The 24,452-nt window shown below is 45.0% G+C and overlaps 1 protein-coding gene and 1 long non-coding RNA gene across 8 annotated transcripts in view; one reads left to right on the top strand and one right to left on the bottom strand.

Moving 5' to 3' along the window:
• The window catches only part of LOC118301237, a 1,055,945-nt gene that overhangs the window by 993,750 nt on the left and 37,743 nt on the right, over window positions 1-24,452 (top strand). The window lies entirely within an intron of this gene.
• Window positions 1-24,452, bottom strand: part of LOC118313039 (interleukin-1 receptor accessory protein-like 1) — a 225,876-nt gene that overhangs the window by 178,107 nt on the left and 23,317 nt on the right. The window contains exon 1 of one of the 3 annotated variants that reach the window (XM_035638283.2): window positions 1,416-1,888. The exons of the other annotated variants lie outside the window; for them this stretch is intronic. The gene's annotated coding sequence lies outside the window, so the exon portion shown is untranslated. Of the gene's footprint in view, window positions 1-1,415; window positions 1,889-24,452 lie in introns of those variants that run through there. 3 annotated transcript variants of the gene reach the window in all.

A 24,452-nucleotide genomic window follows, 5' to 3' on the forward strand; every position in this document is an offset into this window, starting at 1 on the left:
GTGCCGCTGGGTAAACTTGACCAGCATAAAAAAAGTGCCAATGCAGGATGACATAATCTCTGTCTAAATCAATTTCTATGTGAGAGCACTCGACTCAGCTCAATATCTAGCTGCAGGGCTCCTGTTAAGTGGCCACTGCCAGTTACCTATTAATTCATGTGCTGCTGGTTGCTCCTGTGGCAAAGCTTAACCCCAGATGTTGGAGATGTAAAAAAGATTATTACGATAACATCATAAACCACGAAGAAATCACCTAAAGCACACAAAATGGGAGTGGGAGGATTCAGTGCAGATTGTTGGAGCAGCGGAAATGGGGAGCAAATGTTACTGTTCAGAAAAAATTGGAAAATAATATCTGATTAATGAGATGATTGCTGAATGTGAAGCTAGCGTTGGCAGCAAGCACGCGCTTTAGAGGAGGTTTTCTGATTGGAAAATGTTTCTCTGCAGCAGTTGTTGCTTGACAAGATGGTGAGATGCAACTTGCAGGGCTACAGTACTTTCAGCAACTCATCCGCAGCAGGAGAAGAGGTCAGGGGGATGTTATTTTTTTTTAATAAGCCAGCATCTGCTCCGACCTTACATCAATATCAAGTCCTGATTCCCAAATATGTTTGACTGGCAAAGTCCAGTCTGGTCAGAGCCAGAGTGTAGCTCCAACATCCATCTGGACAATCATAAGCCATCATCCATCCAGGCAGGGGAGAGATGCTGGAGAGAGGAGGGGAAATACCAGCAAACTGTACTGAGGAGAGAGAGCTGACTCGCCAAGCAATCACTCAGCAGAAATAATTTGAAATAACGACGCCCGGGTTCTTCTCGCCTCCCTCATCTGACACGCGCGCGCGCGCGGGCGTCTCGGGTGTGCGCGCACGCGTGCACGAATTTGCAAAATACACCCACGGACACACGCACGTCACCGCGCACTTGCACAGGGTCAAATACACAAACACACAACGCTGACGCACCGGGGCGAAATGCAGATGCGCACGGCGTTACACAATTAACGTCGAGCAGAAGAAAAAAAAAAAAATATGCATAAAATGTACAGCTCGTATCCGCTCACACACTGATGATTAAGTTTTACTGAAGAGGACGAGAAGAACCTCAACAGTCGACTTCCACTGTCGTGCTGCAGCCGGGAACACTTCCACCGCGACTGGGATTCGTGCGTAACGGGGGGGAAACAAGCCTCTCTCCAAATGCGCATTTAAGTGCCGCATATAAGGAGATCGTGGAGCCGTTAGTTGAAGCCTCTGATGAGCAGGCGGTGCAAATCTGTGCTGTGTTAAATGTCCACGACATCCTCATTAAACGTGAAAACCGACAGACTGGTTTAATGACATCCACAGAGGGCAGCAGAAGCGTCCGAAGAACTTTGGGCACATTCCGATGAAAGATTACATTCAACTTACCCACACGCAGTTTGCCAATGGTAGCGTTCACTCCGCGGTCAGTTCTGGTTGCCCCACACCATCACGGTTTATCACAATCTCTTTTGGACTACAATGACGTTCACAAATTTAAAAGGAATCCCGGGTGTGAATTAGTCCTCTTCTCCCAAAAAAATAAACGCAGCCTCTATCCCAAAATTACATATTGCCAGCGTCGACTGGCACAGAAACCGCTGGCAGCCGGTCACTTTCAAACAGCGGTGAAAGACGAAAATGAAGAAAAAATGTTGACGGCGATGAGAGGACAGTCAACGAAGGGCAAACAAAATCGGGAGGCAAGTAGTCAGGTTATCCTTTAAAAATGAGTCGCTCAGTCGCTCACAGCCCCGGCAGGTGAGCACCGCACTGAGCAGGACTACATGAGACCCAAACAGTCAAAGTGATGTGCAGAGAGAGGCACATCGCATGCTCTCTCTCTCTCTCCCTCTCTCTCTCTCTCTCTCTCTCTCTCCCTGTCTCCCCCTCTCCCTCTCTCTCTCTCTCTCTCTCTCCCTCTCTCTCTCTCCCTGTCTCCCCCTCTCCCTCACAGAGTGCCGTTGTGAAAACCACATGCGTAAAATGCGCGTAATTCCACCAATACAGCAAATGGCATGAGGGGAAGTGCCATCAAAGTAAAAGCACTAGAAGTGACCTCAGTATTCAGATGTGTTTGAAACGGCAGTCGGTACATTGAAGGTAACAAGTGCCATGTGTAGGTGTCAGAATATCTCCCTGCAGATCCGTTCATTTCACACAGGTTCCACTTTAACCGATTGCGCGCTGCAGCCGTTCGCAATGCAGGCTGATATTTCCCCCTAATGGCTTTTTATTTTGAAATAAACGGCAGAGGAATTGTTCCCTTATTCTTTCTGACTTGACAATGGTACCAGAACGAACGCTTCTAATCAGACTCGCGTTCCTCTGGAGTCTCCATCCTCTGCACGATGCTCTGTCTGAATCCTAACCAAACGAGCGCGCGTGAGAAGACGCATCGTCAATATGCATATGCATCTGTGTCGAGCGATAACTCCAGAACGTGGTTATTATTATTTTTAGCGACAGTGCTGGAAGGAGTACGTGCATGGGGCCGACAGGCAATGCGGTGCAGCTTCAGTTTTGAGGATAGACCAGACACACTGCCGCCCAACGGAAATAACAGAAAAGGTCTGAAATACACTGTAAAAATGGCTCTCCTTAATAAGTCCAGAGTCTAGCCAGCGTATTATTGCATAAAAGAGGGGGACTATATAGCAATAGAGTGATATTTCAATGAGAATTACAACAATGGGTCACATTAGACTGGGACAACATACATATCCACGTCCTTGGATGTACAACAGCTTTCTTACAAAGTCATTTTGTGATCACGAGAAATGAAATCTTGTCATGAGCAGATCACTAAATAGAAATAAAAGGAGGGGGAAATGCTTTGGAAACACGAGTTTCCAACACAAATATGTAGTGAGTTGTACAGTACTGGGGAATAATTTGAAAGTGAGGACATGCAAACAAAACCCCATTTTATGAATGTACAGGCACTATGCAGAACCTTGCATCACCTCATTTGGCGAAAGAAAATACACAAAACGCTGTGGTCCTTGTCACAATAAGATTATGAAGACAATCATGTTTTCAATACATTGATTTAACAGAAGGACCTAAATGCTCTGACAAACAGGTCTCTGGATAAATGTACTCTTAGCCTCACAATGTGCTGAGGTCAATGCATCTCAGTGTAGTTTACCCACACGGTATGCATTCCACTGTATAAATATCCATTGTCACCTTTAGACGTGAATGTGACAAGTTCACTGAAAAGACTGAAAGGATTTCAATCTGCACAGCTCAGGTATTACCAGTATTTATGAGGAAACCAAGGACTCACATCCAACAGGCTGGAGACAAAACCCTGAATCACTAAAGATGACAGATGGACAGTAAAAACTGGCTCGCTTTTCTTCCTGAAATGCGGCGGCGTGATACAGATTAGGGGACTTGTATGTAAGCGGGGCCCCCCTGTCGGCCTGTCAGGCCGTCAAAAAGGGACTTGTTTGATTTCCCTCTCACTGGGCCACTCCTGTCAAGACTTTGGCCTCTGGCACTGTGTTTCTGTGAGGCGAATGTCGATGAGGGGAGGGCTTTGAGGACGAGCAGAAGAACGCCCTCCTCGGACTGAAAATGTGCACTTGTGAGCGTTCTTTGTCATATACTGACCCTGACGTGAATAGAGGTTCCTTAATGAGCAAAGAAGTGGACAAACACTGCATTGATCCTCCCCCCCACCCTGTCCGAGGTCGCCGTCCGCGAATGGCCTCGACTCAATCAACCGTGTCAGTGTGCAACTTTGAGGACAACTGTCCAATGTGGGTGGATTGTTTGATTTGTTTTTCCTGATGGTATGGTGATTTGGGTGAAAGCCTGTGAGAGTAGTGGTGTCGTGTAAAAACCATGGTGCCTTTTGAATTGTTGACTTATGTTCTGATATGGGTTAATGGTTTGATGAATAACTCTCAAATCCCACATTTTAAACTCAAAAGTAATTTTTCTTACAACCAAATCATTAATTTCCACTTGACAACAAGATTATCAAGCTTAATATGTTTCCAATTAAAAATGACAAGTCCTGATGTACTGGGTGGAAAATATGTGACAAGTTCTTGTGGAATAATTAACTTTGTAAAAAGTGAAATACAATTCATGACAAGAGCATCTGCAACAAAACAAAATTAAATTATCTCAGTCAGAAGCAGAATGTCAAAAGGACAAAGTGAAGTCAGTTTTTAAATGAATGTGTTGGGTGTAATAAAAATCTTATTTGATGATTGCTGTTTGTAGATAATTCTGTATTTTTTTTTTTGGACCAAATAACAGATACGGTAGATTACAGAAACCCAAGGATTAATGTATTCAATTTTTCTAACTTGGTTACACAATTATCGTCTTAAGGAACACATCTTGTTTCCAAAATCATTCCTTGATTCACCATGCCTTGAATCATAAATGAACACAGTTTATTCTAAACTGAGCAGCCAATGGATATTTCGGTCACATATGAATTAACATGTCATGGTATATATTTGGGCGAGGTTGAGGATGGTGCATGAGAATCCCCTGGGTTTGTTTCCGATTGTCATTCATTCCTATAGAAATTATGTTGTCCATTTTATGTTGGCTAACTGATGAAATTAAACTTCCAAAAGAGCACCTGCACGCTTATAACCTGGGGCTTGTTTGACCAATATTTTTCCATGATACACAAACAAGCCACCACTATTTGCTTTTACATGATAAAGATGGGAGACGGCAAAGCAATGTCCTCCTGGTTGTAACAAGCAACCATTGACTCATTCGTTTTGATTAACGATTACTTCAAATGTTATCATTTTCTTTTGGGTTCAAATAAATGAGGAAATATTCACTGTAGCAAAGTGTAAAAATTCGCAGCCATATGTCTGTGCTCTGCGTCTGTGCTCTGTGAGAGATGGACTGTTTTCAGGGGAGGCTACAGATTTTAATTGGGGTAATGAGGTCACTGGAGGAAGCCTTAAAGCCCTTCTCCAATTACTGCCTTCCAAACAGGACACAGCAAAAACACTGCAATATGACAACGTTAATGAGATTAATAAGTGTGAGTCTTCGCTACCAAAACAATAACACGTGTTTTAATTTGTCTTTGCATGAATAATGATACATAATGCGCTGATCATTTTGACCTGCACCTTCTGCAGAGGATGACCCCATGCCATGATCTTCTCACTGCAGCGCGTATGATTCATAGTAAAACAGGTTCAAGTGGATAATGTCTGACAGCGAGAGGCTTCTCCTGCAGAGCGGTTGTATGTGCGTGTCTTTTTTGGGGGTGATGTCATCGCTCGGTTGATGCATAATTCATGACTCATCTTCAATTCAGTTCAGCTCACCAGAGGAGATTCACTGTGATACGACTCGACGTTAAGTTTGAATGTGATGAACACGGAATGCACAGTGCTCTCACTGAGCTCTGTGTCCTGGACATGCACAGGGAAACACATGCTCTGCTTTCAGTTCCGATATGTTCAAAGAGTTGAGGTGTGTATTTTGTTGACTCAAGACCATCAAGCAAACATATGAATAAGTGATTCTCACCAGTCAGTCCTTTGGTTTGACAACAAGTCTAGTTCACTTGCAGTACATTTTGCACACAGATCAGCAAGAAGGTGTTGTCGAGGCACCGAGGGGGCGACACGTTCTGCCTTTATCTTATGTCTCAGCATACGGGGGAAGGCAACGCGTCGGGTGGTGCAAAGTCAAAATGAACCCCTGCCGCACTAAACGAAAAGGGATGAGACAGGTTGTGTGTGATGGACTTTGGTTTCTGTGACAGTAAGCTGTCGGAGTTTTATCCTACACTACATGGTACAATCGACCGGGGAGCGTCCGCATGGAGACTTTTGTTTTGTTCATGCTTCCGTGGAGCCCGCTGTCTACGTTGGTTTGATTTCCCGCTTTCATGCAGAGCAGTGTTGGCGAACAAAATAAAATAGCCACGGAGACTCACATTCATTGGTTTCGAAACCAAATCCCACCGGGACCCCTGTCCTCTCTCGCAGCACTCTTCCCAGCCTGCAAGTAAGAAAAACGTGACTGACCCGACTACCTGCTCTCCTAAAAATAAACAGCTGCATGCTCCGGCAGAGGTAAGTCTGGTTGCAGATATATTTTTAAAGCCCCCCTGGCCTACTTCTGACGGCTCAAATGGCAATACTTGTCAGGGAGCCGCTACTTACTCTAAATGTGTTCTTACTTTTGTGCTTGGAGGAAATTCGGGGGGTGAAATGCCTGTGACTTCATTTGCACGAATTAACCACACTGAACACCTGGAAAATGTAGATCTCTATGCTCCTCAGAGGAAACCGATAAGGAGGGCGAACATAGTCCAAGCCAAAAACAGAAGAGTAATATTTCCGGGGATAAAGCAATGTAACTAATCGTAGCAGTTAGTCATGCGTGTAAAGTCGAGCACCACAAAATCCACCAATGGCACATGAAGTGCTCACATCCTGCTTCTCTTCACACGTTCGTCATGAGTACATGGACTTTCATATTTTCCCAACGCACAGAAACTTTCATCTAGTTGTGTCATTTCAAAAAGGTTCCAAAGGTGGAACCCAATCTCCAATGTGACTGTGGTTCACGAGGTGAGGGACACTTCTGAATGGGGATGCATGAGCCTAACGAGTCCAATTACAGAAACGAGAGCAAATAAGTCTCTTGCATCTTGGTTCAAACTAAAGAAAACTAACTGTAGCATTGGGCCCCCAAACGCCGTGTCCCACCCACCTCTACCCCCAGTGTCTGCATGGCGGCATGAAGGCTCCATGAGCTGTTGAGGAAAAGCTGCCGAGCTGAACTGGGAAATGATGAAAGCACTTTTGTTCACTGCAAGTGTGTGAAGCTCTTTCGACAGCTTTTTTTTTTTTGGTTTTTACTTTTCTACAGAAGTGTACAAGCCTCAGAGTAAAGAGTGCAAGGAGGTTGAGCGACTTGTTAACCTTAGACGAGGCTTTGTGGGGAAACGTGTGCTCAGGCCTGGTCATTTTGTCAGCCTCATTAGCCACGTTAAACAATGGGCCCCGGCTGTATCCTGATCAATCGCATCTATTGACATCTCATCTATACCTTAATGATACATTTTTTAGCCACGTGTAATTTATTCACGCAAAATCCAGTTTACAGAAAGGCGGTCAGGTGCAGCAGCATGTATTTCTGTCAGATGTGTTGAATAAAACAGAAAGTCCCAGCTCTGCATAGGCCGTGCAAAACAGATTTTGCTAATGCAAGAAGGTTGCATATTAACAGAATCCACAGACGTTTGCAGCCCTGTAATCATGTTTTGATGATGCAGCTCAAGAAGAAAATCAGGCCGTACGTATATATATATATATATATATATATATATACACACTCCAGGGGGAGGAGAGCGTAGAGATATGTGCTCAAAATCCTTATTCAAAGACTACGTGCGGCCTAATCCAACACAGATGAAGCTGCAAGTGAAACAGAAATGTCTGTGCATTCTATTTTAAACAATTTTACAATGATTACTAAGATGTTGTCATCAAACCCTTATGACAAGGAAATGTTGCAGAGGCTTGATATTTTACTGTACAGTAAATAACTATGAATGAGAAGAAAAACAAATACAAACCAATATGTAGAATGTGAATTGAGAAAAAAAATAAATATACATAGATATATGTATTTATGTAAAAAGGTTTGAGGGGTAATTGAGTGAAGTGAATAATAAAGAATTCCCGGTGAGCTCTGTTTGCCTTTGTAGTTGAAACCAGGGGATCCTAGCCTTGCTCTTTGATTCATGAATGATGTATCAATAAGTTCAATCAAGCTATTCAGTACGCTGAAACAAAAAGGCCCCCTGCCTTCACACGGCCGTCACGCTTCACTTAATTAATGGAAATAGACTAAGGTGGTCCACGTGTACGTCATGCCGGGCCTCGTTAAAACGAGCACCTCAACATGAAACTAATATTCATCAATACTGAAGAGGAGGCAATGAGCTGCCAGAGGAGCGCTGACGACTGATCTCGGCCCATTTTCGGGGCACTATAGGTGGGTAATGTTCCCAGTGAAAGACAACAAAAGCTCTGTTGGTATACAGGATTAGAATAATGTGGGCTCCCCACGTAACTGATAAATGACCATTCAGCTGCCTATTCCTAAATCGCGCCGCGCGTCCCACACAGCTGGCAGGAGCTGGATCTTACTACATCGTTTGCTGCCTCACAGTGGGACTCGGTGTGGAGGAGTGCCATGTTCTCGTCCAAGTGTGTGAGCTATAGGATTATCCGATTTCATGTATTATGCAGGGCAATACACCGCCACGGTGAGACTGTCGGAGATGAGTAAGAGCTACTGGTTTGTGTTGGCGTGCGTGCTAGGACATCACTCCTATTACTCTTTTTTGGGGGAATAGAACTGTAAAATTATTCAGCTCTGAAATGGTAACGATAACATAACATCAATGTAAATAAGGAAGGATGCATGAATGCTATTAACTAGCCGGACATTTCTAAGTGACTCTTAAAGTTTGAAGGAGGGAAGTCAAACCTTTTCATCCAATATTTTTGATCGGAGGACTATCAGGACTTGGTAATACAAAGAGCACAGCCAGCCGGCTGAAAAGGGTTTGATAATGGACTTGAATTGAATTGTTCGGCTTTAATTACCTTTGATTCACCGATGATCTTGTCAACTGATCTTTGTCACCGATGCAACTCAGCCGGTCTAAAAAAAAAAATGCAGGAAAGTTGGACGCTGCTTTGATGAACCACATGAGTCAGCACTCATCTAGTGTCTCCCGTGATCACAATAAAACTCCCACAATAAACGTCGCCGCCTCACAGTCGGAGGCAACGGCGGGGTAATAAAAAAAATAGGAAGAGCAACGCTGTGAAAGCAACTGGACTCTATACAGAGAGGTGATCCCTGCATGTAAGTGCATTAAAATGCCTATGATTACAAATGAAAAACGAAGAGCGAGGGTTTGACATCGTGAAATGTCGACAGATGATCAGTTCAAACTGGTGGCAGTTTCTCTCTTGCCTCTCTATCAGCAGAAAACTTGTGGTCCTCCGAATTCCTTCTGACCGACAGTGGGGGAAGTGGTCTCAGACGTTTGAAACACTTGTTATGTACAGTTGTTTTTGAACCGTCCACATTCTCTTCAGTACGCAGCCTTCATGTTGGCAAAGAGCAGGCATCACCATCTATCTAACATTTAGCCAGAACGCCTTCCTCTTCTCAGCAATGACTGAACGCACAACTTGTGCCTCATCTCCATCAATTATAGCTTATTACTCTGCATTTTTGAGCACATGACACTCTTCTCTGAAGTGCCGGGCTGTGTTGTTGTTCTTTCTTTAACGGGGTCTTGGATCATTTGGACTTAAATCTCATGCATTTCCAATGGGTGCTTTTTTAAGTGGCTTGCAAACATCCCAGCTAAAACAGAATGCATCTACGCTACCGAGCGCTTCTGACAACTACAATCTAGTGATATGTAGTCTGAAGTCACTCCAGACGCAAATGTTGTCTTAGCAACCGGATTTGCGAGGAGACAGTGAATCTCGAATATCATTATTTGAATTCTTTACATTTTTGTCTGACTGTATAATTAATTTATGGACACAAAATGGGTTTTAATGACCACACGAGGAATTTCTGATTGAATCAAGACAACGCAAGCCGTTTGAAGGGAAGTGGAAACCTTTCCAACTCACAACACTCTTGCTTCCACCAGCCGCCCCTGCAAAAAGACAGATCACGCCTCGAATAGTAGAACAAAGCTTTTTACCACAATTCCCAGGGCTATGATTACAGATAAGACCTCCCCTCAGGCAATTCGGTGAAGGGCAGATGAGCAACAGAAGCCAAGCATGTGGTCTAACCATAGGCCAGCTAATTGGCTTCAACGCCAGATCCAAAAGGACGATTTCTTTGCTTACATTTGGTAAGCCACATTCATACACGAATAGAAACGACTGTGCGGAATAGAGCCGTCCTCGACATGGAGAACAGGCGCAGCCACTGCACACTCGTTGTGGCAGCTCTTGGCAGAAAATGGCAATCGGTCTCTGATGGTATGTAACACAGCTTTGGAGCGACATCACGCTAAAGGCCAGGTTTGTTTGAAGTTCACTTTGCAATGCATCAGTGGCGATGACCTAGATTTCCCATCTCTCGCTCCTCCAAGAGTGCACAGAGAGGCAGCCTCGTTTCAGCCCTCTCCATCCTCTAACTATGTCAGCTTGCCTGTAAACATTTGGCACAGCGTCACATGACTGCGTCGGCCTGTTTCCCCGCAGACGACTCCCTTTTCCTGGTGTCAACTCTTGACTCCCCATGTGCTTGTCGCCCAGTAGGGAGGGGAGAGGCTGAGCAGCCGAGTTTCGACAAAGCTAAATGGAAGTGAGCTATGTATTACAGAAGCACAAAAAATAATGCAAAGTCTAAACTCAAAATGTGTTTCTCAAGATTGTCCAAAAATGAAACTCCTAAAATATGCATTTGGACTAATACTAGCACTTTTCTGGGGTGAAACCAAGTAGCATCACTACACTTATAGACCAATTTTTTTTTTTTACTATGAAAACAGAACGCAGGTTAAACCCGTCTGCTTGTCTTCCGGTCCATCTTCCCACTCTCCCATCCATCTGATTTATTGGTGGGTCTGATTCACTGCCTGACGATAAAAAAAACAAAAAGAAACAATCAAATTGGGGGGAAAAAGAAAGTGAACATAGCTGAAAGCGGGGCCTTGTGCCCCTGAGGTACAATGTTCATTTCGATCGCATCTAAAAGGCAGCCACTAAATAAGGAGCGGGCACTAGCCAGCTATCTCTCCCTCCATCCGTGGCGTCTTCTGACTCCCCTGTCCGTCCCACACACCCACAGGGGACAGTCGCACACAAGAGTGGGGGCACGAGAACAACAGGAGGAACTGCTTCGGCTCAACAAGCCAGAAAGAGCGTGTGCCACCTCTTTAATTATGCATGCTGCACGACATTGCACAGCCCCGTCAATCAGGGATCTTGCGCCTTCTTCGCCATTCCTGCCCCAGCCTTTTGTTGGTTTCCTTGGTGACCATGTAATCTGACATCAGTAGACAAGTAAGGGTATGCTCGCCAGGGCTGCAGGTGCCTCTTTCCAAAATACCCACCCTGCTCCTGCCTAATCCTGTCACACCGACTGCCACTGCAGGGTTGGAATTTTTTTGATTGTGTCCTGGCTCCTAAGCTCTTCCTGCTCCGCTTCTTAATATTGTGCGTGCGCAAATGTAAAAGAACGCCGCGACATGATTGATTTGCTCAGCATGCTCGCGGCAAATGGAGAGGCCCCGATGGAAAAAACGCATGTAAAGCAATCAGGGCGGACTTAGTCTGTACTAGTTTCTTACACCAAACACTTTGTCAGTGACTCAGACAAATAATGAACCCTGGGACAGTGACACATTTAAAAAAAGAAAATCTATTTTCCATGTGGTGCTGGAGACCACGCTTCTCAGTAGTTCACAATTATTAAAGCCAAGTGAATGAAAACCGGAGTTTGTTCCCTGGGGGGGTTGAACATATTTTCCTCAGAGATGCTCTCTACTCTGCAATCACAGAGTTAAAGGCTCGCAGAGGAAATTGAGGCTCTCAAGGGGCGAGCTAACCGGCTAGAAAAATGGACAGAGGCAGATGGAGATTCCAGCTAGAAGAGCGGCTCAGACAAAAAGATTAGCTCCTCCAAAGGGCCACCAGAAAAAAGGCGGAATCACACGGACGCGTCCACGGGCCGCAATTACCTGCTCATTCAAGGGGATGGAGAGCTAAAGAGGCGCGCAGAAGAGCGGAGGAGGAGGTAACGCATCAGAGGCGAGTTGGAAGAAGCTAGAGGAGGAGAGTGCAGGAGGTGGAACCTGCACATCGAAAAATGGCTCGGGAAGCAGGAGGACTGGAGGAAGAGGGAAAGGCAGAGCAGTCTCCTAACCTTCAAGGATAAACAGCCTCAGGTACGACGCCTCGGCAGATCAACTGTTTCACGAATAAAAACTTATATTTTGAGATGCTTGTCAGCAATAAAAATCATTTAAAAAAAATTGAAAACACAGCTGGAGAACACATTTCAAAAAGAGGAACGAATTACAGTTATAGTTCGCTCTGACAACGTGTCAAAAATGAAATGTCACCTCGATGATCTGATTAAAACGGCCCCATAGAGCAAGGGCGCAAAAATGAACATGTGCACAAGGAAAACGCACGCGGGTAGAGAGCCATGACGAATACAGATGCTTCCACACTGCATGGTGCAATTTAGCAATTAACCTCCAATCACGCTCTGTGGCGTGTATAGCAATGCTGGTCAGGTTTTTCTTTTTTTTGAAGGGAGGGGTCACTACGGCAATGAGAATCCCTGAGGAGTCACCCGATGGTTCGATGCATATGGAAATGATGTGGATGCTATGCTGTTGCCTCCTCAACCCAGTAAAACACACGGGAGTGACATATTAGACAGTGCTGTCAATCACCATGCCCTTGTCTTATGAATAGTGTCATCTTGTTTCATCCATCACTACATGCTGTATCATCACAGTGTGGTTATAAGAGCAAGATGTGAACCTGGGGATTATGGCCATGCCTTCAAAAAGGTGTGATTCTGATAAAAGTCTCGCTGAGCTTTTCAAAATTATACACCTACAGTATTCATTATTGATGGAAAGGGCTGCTCGACTCAGCTACTTGACTGTAATTATGAAAAAAAAAAGGTAATTATATGAGAGGCATAAACCGGGACTAAGCCTCGTGTCGGGCCTATCCGATTTAATGGGCGTCAGGTTTAAGAAGCATCCTACAGAAGATCAGGTGTTTTATCTACTCTTGATCATGACACATTTTCTGTTTTAAGACGCAGCCTGTGCTGCATGAACATCATCCCACTCCGGCATTTCATGCGCAAACTTGGATGAAATATTTAACCGGATGTCTCTACAGAGTTTCCTTCCTGATTTAACGAGCCGCGTCACCACGGAGCAGTGTCTCTTGCACAATGACCAGTTCCAAGGCAACAATAGTCAGGACACTGCGAAGTGTTGCAGCTTGTATTTCTGCAGCGGATTTATTTCATCTATAGAAGGGTTTCTCTCCGGTAACCACTGACATTTTGACGGCTGTGGGGTGTAATTATCAGTGTGGAGTGTGTGCAGCAGCATTAGACCCTCAGGCCTCTAGTGGACCCTGTGATATCATCTATGCTTTGAAAGCACTGGTGGATCAGGGCCACTTGTGAAGGACACTTGAATTCGATTCCCGGACGCGCAACAGTCCCTACAGTCTTCTGTATATCAAATCAGAATCACAGGTGTATGTGATCTAAATTAAAACCCCCTTCATGTACAGAGACAGGACAAACCAACAGGAAACAACAATGTGAATATGAACACGACAGCAGTAAAGTTGTGGTTCCGGTCTATTTTTTATAAACGGATTAGGGTTGACTGCAGGTCACAAACTCCATCAAAGACTGACGCAGCCACCAACCTCTGCATATACATCACCCTCCTAAACATAAAGTTTCCACGCTCTCCCATAAAAAAACATGCCAAAATAGTAAAAAAAAGAAGAAAAAAAACAGCTGATACCGTATGAGCCACATACATGTAAACGCCCTGTGTGGTGGATGACTGGCAATAGACTCTCTTCGAAAATACTTAACTCACATAACAGACAACATTTAGTTTCCAAGGAGACAGAAATCAATACTCCATGAGATGAAGCTCAGTGCACTGCACACGGTAATTGCTCTAATTTACAACATGTGAAGTCCATCACACGATCGTTGCGACCGAAATGGTCGTGCATATATATGTATTTCTTCTTACAACAATTATAACTTCAGGAGGATGTCGGGAGGGGCTCCGCTCGTTTCTTTTTTAGATCCAGGCTCGAGGAGAGAGCCTCAAGTCTTTGGCGCAGGCTACAAGCTTGAATGTAACATGGGCAAAAGGCCGGGGACTAAAAAGAAACCGAATAAGTTTCTTACGGTGACAGTAATCAGCGATGTGATGAGCAAAATAAGATAACTTTCTGCAGGCAAGACACATTTAAGCTATGAACGCAGCTTGTAATGAGCCTTCTTTCTCAATATAGCATCTTCAATGTGATTAAGTTCAATCCAAATTGATCAAATACAAATTATTGCAGGTTATTTTGAACCCGCCAGAGAATCCCTGTTTTGGTACCAGGCCAAGTCGGGACCATGGATCCCGCTTTCGACAGAATCGGGTATTTAGTTCTCCGAAGCTTTTGTTATCTTTGTTGTCATTTTGCTGACACAATTCCCACTTCAGCGCAGGTACACGGATATGGCCCCAGATTTGTGAGGATAACAAAGACTCCTTACATAAGCAATACCGGCCACGCCGGCTCACGGGGGGATGGCTCTCTAATGATCGGGTATCGGAAACTTTCTCAAACATTTTGAGTGTCAGGTCGATGAACTTAATGTATCCCCACAGTGCAGCATTCCTGTCAGCCTTAACATATACTGTAATAAACAAACAAACGCAGACAGAGGACTACAGCTTCGGCGTCATCTCACAACGAGTATTGCTGAAATTTGAAAGAGCAGTGATGTTTTTGATCTTCCACCGTTCAAGGGCAGAGTGTGTGAATGTCTCCTCTTCCCACACGCCCACACATGCTCCATATTTGTTTACCTGGAGACTGGTTAGGATGATACTGTAACACAGACGTTCAAATGAGGAAAAGGGGAGGGTGAGAATGCACGAAGGGCTGAGCTTCTTATATGGATTATGAAACAATCAGGAAGAGCAATCAGTAAAAATCTAGTTTTCAGATACGTCTGAAAACCAAAAAATTCTCATGAGCCTTTTGAGAAAGACACCCCACGGTCATTAGTTGATAAAATGTCAATATTACAAATTCTTGGCCTTTATACTATGAAATAGTTTGCCAGTAGATTTGACTATGTGTAGTATATAACCTTTACTACAACAGATACTGCACACATTGAGGATGAGGTGTCTCTTTTTGTGTGATACTTGAGGCACGCAGTAAATTTACAGTAAGAAAAGAGCTCCATAGGACTGCTAGATAATGGGATGGTGCAAGCTGCCAAGAGAGCAGTGGTCCACCACTACGTTCGCCATTGTGCTACAGAGCCACTCAGATCCAATATCCAATCTGACCGACATGAATAAGCTTGTGCAGCACTGAGAAGCGCTGACTGAGGAGCTATCCCCGTCTTTTTTTAAAAATCTAGTAATGACATAATCTCTTGTGTTACAGTGTAAACAAAAGGGACTATTTTATTCCATACGGAGACGCGCCAATAAAAACTGTGAACAGCAGCCAAGAAACTGGGACACTATATGTGGCAACATGTTTTAGTGTGTAAGTATAATTCTTCAATGCCGTGAACATGGCGAACAAAACCCCATGCCCTGTGCAGTGTATTAGGAGCAGCAGCGGAGATTACAGACGCAGATCTCTTAAAACCTGGATAGAAAAAAAATAGAACTATTGACGCAGATGGAGGTTTTGTATTTTTGAGCGAAAGCAATACTCTGAAGGCTTTTTTTTCAATACAGTCGTCGTCACAGCATGCAATGCCCTGTGAAATGAACACGGATCACTCCGTCACAGGTGTTGGACCACGTCGACGAGTAGATAAGATGAAAAAACTATGGATAAAATGGCCGTATGATGCTAAAAAATATAGAAAGTGCTTGCAGCGATTATCGACAGCATTTCACAAGCCTCCGTTTAACATGCGTGGGAGAAATGCAGCTGGTGAGAGGCTTTGATACCGACTTCAGAGTATGAAGCGGGAGGATCATCTCGGGCTCACATACTCTCCACGTGTCAATTTTAACAGACAGCCTCTAGACCCATGGTAAAAAAAAAAAAAAAGACGAGAGCTTACACAGAGGACCTTTGTCGGATGAAACGGGGCACGGGTGGGTATCAGAATACCGGGTAGGCGTCCGCCGCGAACTCGCGGCGAAAAAAGCTGCATCATTTCTTCCACTAAAAGGGCGACGCTTGGCTGTAGCCACGAAAAATGAAGAAACAGCACAGCCGTAATCTTGCAGATTAGCACTTTAACGGCGACTGTGCTTTCAAATATTAACCCGATGAACTCTGTAGTCTTAATGGATTTTGTTAGACCCCGTTAATATGCTGTTCAATTTGCACCCTCTCAAATTCCAATCAGCAGAATAATCACGAGTCAATTTTGGATGTTCTTGTAAAATGAAACTGGTTTCATTACAGTTTAACTTGTAGCCTGTTAATCACAGCTACCCTTTTTCGAATCCCCGGGAAAAAAGAAAACATGCGTGTGGGTCAAAGCAAACAGGGCCGGGTGGAGAAAACGATCGGATCGATAACTCCCTTGAAAGCACTGCACTTGTGCTGATAGTCCCATAGGCGACTGAGCGCGGCGGAGAATGGGCATTTCTGCAAGGGGGCTTCAAGTTAACGGGGACAACGGCGTGGGTGGGAAATCCCACATCACTGTGGAGGGAGGTGCACGGAAGAGAGAGAAAGGTGATGCACAGCACCCCGGATGAAAGATGTCTTCTCCGTGCATCATCAAAAGCCCCTGACAAGTAGCCCCATCTGACAAGTGGCACTATCTCAGTTGTAACTGGGATATATGACTTGCATGTTTACACTGGCGCTGACGGACAGGTTGTGCCCTGCAAAAAAAAAAACAGCCATTTTATTTATTTTGGTTACAATGAGGAATGCATTTCTGGAAAACAGAGACTGCTCCTTTTTTGTTGTAGCCATTCCCACAAATCATTATGAGGTGGAGCTATTGGATGGGTCAATGCAGCCGTTTCATTATCTCTGACTCCAAACAGAGCAGGACAAAAAGCTCTACTGATTAACTGCGATTCAACCGCGAGTTTTTCCAAGTCAAAGATAGAATCTGCTGCGCCTGCCTGCGTGGTGCTGATGTGATATTTACACTCAGCAACGGACATGCTGATTGGTACCGGAGATGGCACACACGTCAAACACACGGCATTGCAGGGATTTGAGCCCATGTTGCGTAGAAAGATGTCTCTCTGTATACTGATGGTGTTTTCCAGATGTTACATGAACACACACTCGCTCAAATGTGCATAGAGACTTGCATGAACAATCTAACTTTAAATATCATGGCTAACCTCACAGTGCGTACAGAATCGACGTCCTTTACTCTCCGGAAAGGGGGCCCATCACTGGCGGCTGAACGACACAGCACTAATCATTGGTTCTGGGCAGTCGTCAGTCATCTGCTCTGCATTTACAGACAAAGCCACGGGTTTCTTCTCTTGGAAAAATTGCAGTCAGACTTCGTCATAACCGGTTCAAAGTTGTTCACTTCACCTCAAGTTTTTCGAGCTAGATGTAATGTGAAATATTTCTCCACTACACTATGTATGAATGGCATATTTTTTAAATAGGAATAGAGGCACACACACAAATAAACATTCTGTGTGAGCTCTTTATTCCCATCATCACACCTTTCATACAGGTCATCTGATTACGGAATGAGGTATGGGAGAGCGTCACCTACTTTGATAACCTATATGACCTGATTCATTTTTGTGACACTGTCTTCATAGTGATAAGCTGCAAATGTGAACATCCGGTGTTTAAAACACTATGCACAGGGATACGTGATTCATCCGAGCAACCTCCACGAAGGGCAGATTGTTATTTTTTTTTTTCCATTCCTCTCTCCAGATAGCATTCACACGACGTCTTTGTTAGAAGTGTCCAAGGTTAAAGTGGAAATACGCGACCCTCTCTCCTCCTCCTCCTCCTCCTCCTCCTCCTCCTCAATGGACGGCTGAGCTCCAGCACTGCTCCCAATGTCAGCTGCCAGCATTGATAAAACCAGAGGCAAGATGGCAACTGTCCACCCTGGAGCCTGCATTTTAAAACGGCTCCTGCCTGCAGCTCTCAGATGGGTACCAACTGCACAGAAGACGCCTGTCTCACCGAGGCATTTAGTCTTTGTTCGGCTTTTTTTCATCTTGAGCTTCTCAACGTTTTACTTGCAATTACTTCCAAAGTAATGCAACAATGCCGTGCTATGATAAGCTAAATTACAGAGAGGAATCATGTTCTAATTCATCCGCGTCAGTTGAGCGTTCAGGCAGGAAGGGCACTGCTACAACTAACTATTTAGAGCAGAACAAATAAAGCCGTTCGATGTCACAGACCTCGACACCAATACACTCACACACGAGAGCCTCAGTCAACATCTTCAACACACCCTCGAGCCGTGTTTCACGGTCTCTTCCAATCTGAAGATGGCTGATTCTTTATCTGCAAGAACCACCTGGGAACTGAGCCTTCAACAACCTGCATCAGTTGCAGGGACTCTTAGATTTTCTTTACTTTTTTTTTTTCTTCTTTTTTTTTTTGCCACTGAGCCGCTGTAATTCAGGGGGCAAAGATAATTAATAAAAATGCAGCTGGTAGAAAGCGCGCTTAAAAACACACCAGCAGAAAAATTAAAGGTGGGAATGGTGTTCGACACGAACGCAACATAATAATAACTCAAATCTTTGCAGCTCCTTATGAATTTAAACTATTTCCTCCACCCGCATTCAAATAACCTTTTCCCGGTTTGAGGACTTCGTAAAGTCCATGTAGAACTTCCCCCTGGTGCTGGGCCATGCGCTTCTGAAACATCAGCAGTCAAGCCGTAACCCTGAGCCCAACTCTTAGGTTTGGAAGGAACCTGTTAATGACCCGCTTGCTGTTGATTCGCATGCAGGCCTGACAAAGCCATTGTCACTCACACACAGCGGTAATTGTCAACACAGCAAACTGGTTCTGAAAGGGACACTGGCAATCAAATAGGATGCTTTTGCCATTCAAGGCCCTGTCCTGGTGTCTTTTGTGGGAGCAAAAGAGGAAGGGTCAAGCCACCGCCAAAGTCCGAGATTTGGGGAGATTTCAATCCGACCAACAGGCCGATTCCCTCAGCGACGCAGACGAGTCAAAGATGCATCTCCCTGCTCCCATCCTCTGCCGCAGCAACGCCGCGGCAGCACACCTTGGCTTAAGTGAGGTGGCTGTCACATGCCATCATATTTCCCTCGCCTTGTTGCCAAAGGAATGTCGGTAAAATCCGTCAACGTCGTCGACAACGTGCCCAAGGAGACCACACATTCTCTCCCCCCACACACTTCGCTTTTCCTCCTTCAGCTTCCTGCACACAATTCATTCACTACACGCTATGTTCTCCTCCTCTCACTTTGATTTTTTTCTTCTTCCTGTCATGTAAGTTTGTAGCTACGGGGGATATATGGTGCCTCCTTAGGAGTGTGTGTGTGTGTGTGTGTGTGTGCACGTGTTTGTGAAGGTGAGTGTTTGTGTGGGTGAGTGTGTGTGTGTGTGTGTGTGTGTGTGTGTGTGTGTGTGTGCACGTGTTTGTGAAGGTGAGTGTTTGTGTGTGTGTGTGTGTGTGTGTGTGTGTGTGTGTGTGTGTGTGTGTGTGTGTGTGTGCACGTGTTTGTGAAGGTGAGTGTTTGTGTGGGTGAGTGGGTGGGTGGGCAGGCAAAGTATTGCTTCCTCTTTGAACTTTCCACAACGATGGCCGACCTAAAGCTGTGATCTATAATTCATCTGCCATGAGACCTGTGTGCACGCAAGTGTGAAGAGTGAGTACGAGTGTGTGTGTGTGTGTGTGTGTGTGTGTGTGTGTGTGTGTGTGAGAGAAGGGGGGTAGAGTGTGTAGGGGCGGAGCCCTGAAAGCCATGCAGTTTATGAATAATGAGAAGACTCTAAACCAAGGCCCATTTGCAGGTGACAAGTGGATATACAAACTCATATGCAGAGTAATGTGGCATCTCCGTTATAAGTATTTTCAGAATCCCAGAGATCAAAATTGCTCATTTTATGAGGGACATTAATCAGAGTTTAATATTGGAAAATCAAACTCTGGAGGAAAGAAAAAGAAGAATAAGAACGGAAAAGTCTGAACTAATTTGATTTTGAAACGGGTCTAAGTTGATTTGAAATCAGGAAGACAAATCTGGGAGGGCAAGGATTCAAAAGTTGGAAGACAATTCACTGCACTCATCAAAAGGACACGTGTGACTGAGCTTCTTCACAGATATATATGTCGAGTTGCCCGTGTTTTTGCGGCACTTGATTATGTGTTGGAGGAAAGTGGGAGGCTGTGAGGGGCTTTTCACTAAGTGACCACCTAGCAGCTTAATGTAAAGTGTGTTTCAATCCTCTCTCAGTGTCTCCCAACAACACCCCCTTCTGTCACTTTGGTCAAGCTGTGTGATTCTTACATCTTCAAGACGCAAAAAAAAAAACCCACTAACGCCAGCTTTGATTATTTAGTCAAACTTAAAAGCGGCTCTTGACGAGATTACGCGGAGAGAGAGAAAACAAAGTGTTGTCTTCTGTCGAGACGTGTGGCTCCCTTGAGGGCAGAGGATTCTCTCTCTTCCTTAATGATATTCTGGTCAGTGGGATAATCACATCTCTGCCCACAGGAGGTAGAGATTGGAAACTTTGTCAGATGAAAAGTGCCTTGAGTGAGAGGACGCCTCTGAATTCTGCCACGCCGCATCTCGCCCACCCTTTTTTCTTGTCGTGCGGTGTAAGGTATCATCGGCCTGCCGGTCTATAGTTTACAGCTTGATACGACACTTCTTCTTCCGGGCATCAACTCATATATTCCCGTTGCCATTTCTTACCAGCGGGACTCCACCGCCACGCGACTCCGGCTCGCGCGGCGGCGGCGAGTGTTCAGCGGGGCAGCGACAGGGCGTGGCAAATTGAACCGACGAGCTGTAACTGCAACGCATATTGTTTCACGCAGTTTGTCCTGCATGAATTTCGCCGTTAGTGTTGCAGTGCGTCGTCTGTTTTTTTCTCTCATCGCCAACTTGCAGACTTAATTTGCCGGTTCGGAAACCCGCGTGAAGGCCGCATGCACAGGTGGTTATTTTGTACTTCGCCGCTTGTAGACGACCCACTGAAAAATGTTGGCGGCGGCCGTTGTGATAAGGCGCCGGCAACAGGGCGGCTGTGGGCAGACTTTAATCAAAGCAATCCCGTCAATTCAAGCACTACAACACTTGAGTTGGAGCGGGCCGTCCACTAGATGGAAAGGTCATGGTTCGATTCCACCCAGTCGATTCCACAGCCGTTGAGACTCGAAGGGGGCGCTATATACGAATGTGGTCCGTTTAAAGCAGCGGCGTCATTGAAAGGAATCAATGTAAATTACTGGATTTTCTCCTCAGAGTTTATTCCCCGTTTAATTAGAGAAGGAAAAAATGCCACTTTCTCAGAGTAACTATTATTTCTACGTTTGATTATTATCTCCGTGAGTGTGGTAAAACTATATTGTGCTACTAAAACACACGGGGATGGTGAATTAAATAATGGAGGCAGGTTTACTTAAACCCTTTTCCCATAACTATAAAGACAAACAATAATTCAACATAGGTAGGTAGAGCTGCGGTGTCCTTCCAGCTGGGAATGAGACCTTGCTCTAAATACAATGACAAGTCTTTACTTGTGTCACTTTGCAACCTTGATCTAACACAGAGCTCTTGTGCACACCCGCCTTACACAGCATGCAGTCACCGCTGTATGTCGTCTACCTTGAAGCGTATTCAACGTCGCGTCTATTTAACTCCGCCCACCGTTCTCTCTCCTAACATCCCCTCTTCCTCCTCATAAGATGCTCTACTCGGGCGAGGGTCTCCGAACTGGCTGTTCGGACACAAGACCCCTCGCTGTCCTCTACTCTCCCTCCGCTCATCTTTCCCCCTTCGTCTTTCCACTTAATCTCACTCCTTTTTGTCTCGCTTTCTCCCACCACTTGTTTTTTGACTCCCTCCGTTTCTTTTGTCTCAGTTGTGGGGGGATTGTTGCAGATCAAACGCCTACAGAATCTGCCAGCACATCCTTTTTTCGGGGTCGTCGACTAAAGGTCAGGGATAACACCTTTTTTTTTCCTTTTTTTTTTGTGACAAAACATGCCTATGCTGTGAGAACTTTCTCAGACTACTTCCAACAATCGTTGAACGGTTGGTAATTACAAGCTGTCAGTGGCCACGTCCGTGGGGCAATGAAGATATTAGTGGGAGGGAAAGACGGCCGTGGATGAAACAATGTGCTCTTGTTGACAACCGATTATAGTAATTTCATGGAAATATGCAACATGTTCTGTGAGGGAAAGCAGCCGAAAAACAAACTGTTGCGCCGTGCACGTGGATTGAAGCGGGAAATTCGTCGCTTATCAAGATTTTCTTGGTAACCCCACTAACAAACAGTACAAAGCGGAGAGCAGAAGTCAATTGCGGTTGCACTCATCAATGTTCGGAGTCACCCGTCCGCTTTTCGAAAAACATGTCACCTGCGCGATCTGTCCTCATCTTCTACAGAACGACCGCTGCTAATTCAGTCCAGAGATCTGTCCGATGGATCGGAACATGCGGCTGTGGGTGTGCAGCGGTCACAGAGTGTGCCCATCTCCGCGGAGGGCCGTCACCAAGCACCATGCAAGCATGTTACATCCACCGACATCAGCTGAAAAACGCTTTGCCTCAACAGCCGTCGTTATTCCTGAACCACAGAGGCTGTGGGAGGGACTGAACTTTAAAACCTAAAGGTCAAACTTAAGACTTGTTTTTTTCCCGGTTACAATTAGGTTGAGGTGAGTGTTAAGGATAGAGTCTGTGATATTTGCACAGTCCATCTGTGACTCATCAATGCGTTCAGCACGCGCGCCGCTCAGTCCATCATCTCCTCCTCTGGCTTTGTGCTTTTGGAATGATGCCTGGTGGCATATCAGCACCGGGCCCTCCTCGTCAAACTGTAACCCCTTACCAATAATTTACTCTCCAGGCCAGTTAAACACCAGGTCTTCTAATCAGCGTGACCAGCTGGTGTCAGATATGCCGTATGTGAAGAGCTTGGATAAAGAGGTGGAATGAGGTGGCCGGACATGACAAGAACATCAGTGGGGGTTTTTTTTCCCTCCTTTGTCAAAAATAAGCGGAGGTTGTTTTTTTTTAAGCATCGTGCTTGATTGTCCGACCAATGAGAATTTGGTCAAAACAAAAGCGTGTCAACCGACCGGTCGACCGGTCGAATGGGAGACTGCAAGGCCAGGAGTGCACGCGGTCTGCACGCTCCTCCGGCTCGCGCATCATTTACTGCTGCTAACTTCTGGCTAAGTCTGCCCATCTGTGGGGGCTCTCGCTCGTCACTGCCTTTCATTTTATGTCGGCCGTGAAAATAATTGATTCCCCGGAGACAGGGAACCAGTGAGCAGCGGTGACGGTCCAATTTAGCATCAGAGCTGGGAAGCAACCTGACCAAGTGTCCAGTGGCAGTGTGGCCGCTTTGAAAGGGAACCGTTGAATATGAGATACCAGGATTTTTACCTGGTTAGTCAACAAATGTAGCACTGATGTTCATGCATGTGATAGTGAAAAGAAGGGCGCTCTGGTCCTTTTTCTTCCCTCAGTCACTAATAGTCACTGCTACCCGTGTGAACCGGCGTTATTGCAGCGCAGGCCTCACATCTCAATGTGTGCTCTGAGTGGGCGGCTTCCTACGCCGCAAGACGATGTGTTCTTCGGTTTAGTCAAAATTGAAAATTACAATGCCATTGATATGTCTGCCTTTGCCTTTAGTACGCTCAGTACAATTGATGCGAAACACAATGAAAGGTGTGTGGGCAGCACACGTGTTCCTTAACTATAACAATAATTTGTTGTGGGGAAAAAGGAAACATGAGTTATAAGGCTTTCATGTTTTGTATTCACCTCTGGACATAAAGGGAGCGTGTTGTGCTGCAGCCATTTGGTTATGGATAACCCACAGTGAATATTAGCATTTTAATTTGATTCAGACCAAGTTTTCAGGAATCTACTGTTCATAATTGTAGCACCTCAGTGTAATACAATAATTTGACTCATTTATTCATGATTAAGAAATTCTCTTCAAAATGAAAAATTATCCTCCAGCTTTCCCGTTTTAATTTCTCTGCGCACACAATGGGCCATGTCTGTACCCAAACCTCCTTCAGTGGAGCTTACAGTCAATAACAGTGGCTTCAATGAAAATGAATTTCCCCTCTGCTATGATCCTTTATATTGTGACCCCATCTGGGCTACTAAAAATATTCACCTTATGATTAAGGTGGAGAAATGGCGCTATGGTTTTCATTATCACTTTATAAATAACTAAAAAAAGGCCTCCTCTCCTTCACCACACTGACTGGAGTGAAATGTATTATTTGATTATTTACCTATTCAACCAGGGAAAGGAGCATATTAAATCTCCTGACTCTGATCAGGCAGATTCAACAGGCAAGTGCATTCCTGAAAGGATTGGTGCCAGAGAACAGGGCCACGAGTCCTCCATAAATAACACCTACAAACTCTCTGGACTCGGCAAGGACAGCCAC

Source organism: Scophthalmus maximus, chromosome 1, assembly GCF_022379125.1.
Source record: "Scophthalmus maximus strain ysfricsl-2021 chromosome 1, ASM2237912v1, whole genome shotgun sequence".
Taxonomy (NCBI): domain Eukaryota; kingdom Metazoa; phylum Chordata; class Actinopteri; order Pleuronectiformes; family Scophthalmidae; genus Scophthalmus; species Scophthalmus maximus.